A 4056-nucleotide genomic window follows, 5' to 3' on the forward strand; every position below is an offset into this window, starting at 1 on the left:
AAGTGGTTCCGGAGATAAGCGATATGAAAATTTCAGTTTGTATGGGAAGTGCCACGCCCACTTTCCCGCTACCTACCATCTTTCACCGTAAGTATTTACAATCTAGGCATATGTTCCAAGTTTCAGTTCCCCAGCATAATTGGTTTTAAAGATATAGTGGTGTTGAAGACATGAGCAAAGCTTTCACCTGCAGAACACCGACAATTTTCAAATACTTTTGAATTAGTTTACATTCGTTTGCCAAATCAAATATTTTTATTATTTTTAAGTTTTTTAATTATTGTAACTTAAACTTAAAATCTTATTCGCATACTATTGTAAACCTTTTTAGAATATGTACTCCTTATCTTTGCAACCTTGACCATATTAACTTGTATATCGTAAATTTGGGTGGCGTGTTTTTCCGATTTTTGAATTGTAAAGCGACGGTACGGGGAGACCCGAGCGCGCCAGCCTAAGGTTTTTAGTCTTCTACTGACCGCCACCGCTTTCGCATCGTTAATTTTCAAATCCGCCCCTCTGGCACCTTGAATTAGAATTTTCATTGTAATAAAACATATTGGAGAATAAACACTTGAGATTCATAGATTGTAAAGCAAATTGTAGCTCTTTTCGTTACGCATTTACATGCATACGGTTTAGGCAAGTGCACTCTGCACGTACGCAACAAGTGGACGTAAGTACTCGAACAAGTGGTTTTCACATTTTAGTCTATATGTCAGATGCCACGCCCCCTATGTATCGTGATTAACATTTCTGGATTAGAGGAAGTTATATCCTTTAAATCGGTGTATGTTTCAATGAAATCGAGCGAACGGTACCTTCGGTAAAGGGATTGCAAAGTTTTCTTGTGGCGTATTTATATATAGACCTATAGATATAGATAACAGTGGAATTCGCGCTTCTGTGCATTCGTTGTATCTTCCGTAAGTGCAACAACAATCACATGCTCATCCAGTTGTCCTAGGCACACCTGCCGTTTTAGTCCAAATGGAACAAATTTTGGTACATTTTTTTTCATTTGGTCCATTGGTCCAATGCTCTTTCAAATGGTCCATTTCACAATGTTTTGGTTAGGTTATTATCACCCTGTCTCTTCATGCAATAGTTTTTAATTTTTTCTATTTAATTGATGAATTTTGGCCACACCTGCTAAAAGTTTGAATAAGCCACTGATGTTCAAATAGGGCATCGCTAATCATATGTCAAAGCACATTTCAAAAAATTTCCGCGGTTTCTTGCTAATTTCAATTTAATGTCACTTTAAATGTTCCTTTCAATTCATATATTTATGCCGAATTTCCACTAGGCATTGAAACAACACAAAATGTATGCCATTATACAACGAATGCACAGAAGCGCGAATTCCACTGTTATCTATATCTATAGATATATATAATACTCGAAGGCATATTTTGTGCATCATAAAAGATCTGCACCTTTCGTTCGATTTTCAAAAATGGGGTGTCAAATTAAAGCGCTTGGCCTGTAGATGTGCAAACTGGTTGTATTTTTTCAAAAGGAGTTGCCACCTGTTAAATAATTAAACTCAAGTTATTTACTAATCAATGTCCTCAGATCCGCACAGTCCGTTCGATTTTCAAAAGTTAGGTACCAAATTAAAGGGCTCAGTGTGTGGATGTTCAAGGAGGTATTACTTTTTCTAAAAAAGTTGCCACCCGATAAGAAAGCAAGTTTAAATTAATTAAAAAGTTAAATCAATTATTATAATGCTATGTGCAAATGAACTTAATGATTTTTTTTTTCAATGTAATGACACGATTATTTGTTACTGCTCGACTTTGTCATTTGCCATTTTCGCCATTTAATAGTAGTAGCTTATATCGGCAAGCTGGCTTTAGTATAATGCGGCATTCCCTTCATTCTTTAAACGAGAAGACATTTTTTGATGAGACTTAATAAGAATATTGACTTTCTAGTATCGGGAATATTTATGCACGTTTATTTGCCAAAAGTTTTTCAACGGCTCGGCGCCAGTGAGGCATTCGCAATCGTGTGCTGCAAATGCCGCATTATACTAAAGCCAGCCTTTCGACATAAGCTACTGTTCCATACGAACACAGATATGTATGTTTATTCAATTTGTCCTTATAGGTAAATATAATAAATGTTACATTAAAAAATTTTTAATATACGATTGTAATGCATTTTGTACGCCATATGTAAAAAACGTAATAAAAATTGAATTGGCATATTTTCTTGATAAAGAGCAAGAAACTCCGCTCAATTTCCCAATGTTATAAAAATTGGTCCATTTTTACCATTTTTTGGACCGGAAAATATATTGGAAACGGCAACCGTAGTCCTAGGAGGTGCCAATTGACTCCCGCTGCGTAACTTGTAGCCTGTAACCGAACCAAATTTTTTTTTGTTGTGCACTTCACAGATACTTTTTTATAATTAAAACAAACCGAAAATAAAAATTTAAAATTATCCCCCTTATTCTAGAACCCGAATTTTCCTAATTCGTAATTCGTAGCTCAGCTACGAAAAACTAAAAATCCACATGCTACAACCCTTGCGGAAACATGTACAGCATTGCCAGCTATCAGTTGTTTTTCGAAGAAAGCTGAATGTAGGAAAACAAAGTGAAGTAAAAAACACTCATGAAGTGCTTATTTATAGTAAGATTTTTTGATTTTAAAAATTTTGAAGGAAACGGTGGATTCTATTGCATTTGTAATTATGTTTAGCAACGGAGGTAGAGCGCTATGGGAATGATTTCACAAAGATATGCGGAGCTGTCGGGCATAGTAACCTGTCAGCTTCTGGTTGAATTGTTGAACCACAAGCCAGAACTACTCATATGCCTGAAGAACTGGTTCTCAATCCAGTTAATGCAAGCCATTGAAAACATGCACTTTGTTAGGTCCACCACCTGTTGTTGCTTCTTCCTTCGGCCGCGCTTAGGGATTATAACGCTTACTAAGTAGAATTCTCCTTCTGTGTTGCCGGAGAAGAGGGGCTTCCGCATGTCAAAGGTATACAACACTTCTTGTTCACATCACTCCGGCTACGCCATCCACGGTAATTTATTAATAAGATAGTGCTCGAAAATTTTAAACAATTATTTTAAANTTTTTGCGCACAACCCACGTCGAAATTTATTAATAAGATAGTGCTCGAAAATTTTAAACAATTATTTTAAATAAAATTTTAATCCTTTGATTACACGTCATGTTAAAGTTTTCAGATTCGGATTATGCGTTTGCACACAACAACCGAAAATCATTATAAAAATAACTAAACCGGACCCAAGTTTCTCGATAAGGGGCAACGAAGATTCTTTTTTCCTCGTTTATATAAAGCAGTGGATCAAAGTATACGTATATGCGATGGGCAAATTTATCTGTTTCAATGAACACCACTAATATTTCNCAGATTCGGATTATGCGTTTGCACACAACAACCGAAAATCATTATAAAAATAACTAAACCGGACCCAAGTTTCTCGATAAGGGGCAACAAAGATTCTTTTTTCCTCGTTTATATAAAGCAGTGGATCAAAGTATATGCGATGGGCAAATTTATCTGTTTCAATGAACACCACTAATATTTNGAAGATTCTTTTTTCCTCGTTTATATAAAGCAGTGGATCAAAGTATACGTATATGCGATGGGCAAATTTATCTGTTTCAATGAACACCACTAATATTTCCTGCAAACACACATCGATTTATATCTTTTATCTCGCCTCCGGCACAGAATTGTTTTCGTACAAAATTACGCACAAACGCTTGCTCGTTCGTTTTTAGGCATGCCATTGTTAGGAATTTCGAATGTTCGAAAATACTTCTACGATTCGTAGCAAAATCCGAATACGAAAGAGTTGCAGAATAGGGGCGTATATGTTCTGCCTAATGAGATTTGAGCCTGGACACTCTTGGCCGCAACTAATTGTAGCAAGCATCTTTGCGCACTCAGCTACAGGCACAACATATAAGTGTGCTTTCAAATGTTCGCTTTGAATCAAGCCAAATTACGCGACTTTGCTATTTGCAGAGTGGTGTTGTTTGAAATTTCATTATTAGGCTG

This window comes from Rhagoletis zephyria, unplaced genomic scaffold (genome assembly GCF_001687245.7).
Source record: "Rhagoletis zephyria isolate East Lansing unplaced genomic scaffold, Rhagoletis_zephyria_1.1 Rzeph_scaffold_01570, whole genome shotgun sequence".
Classification (NCBI taxonomy): Eukaryota; Metazoa; Arthropoda; class Insecta; order Diptera; family Tephritidae; genus Rhagoletis; species Rhagoletis zephyria.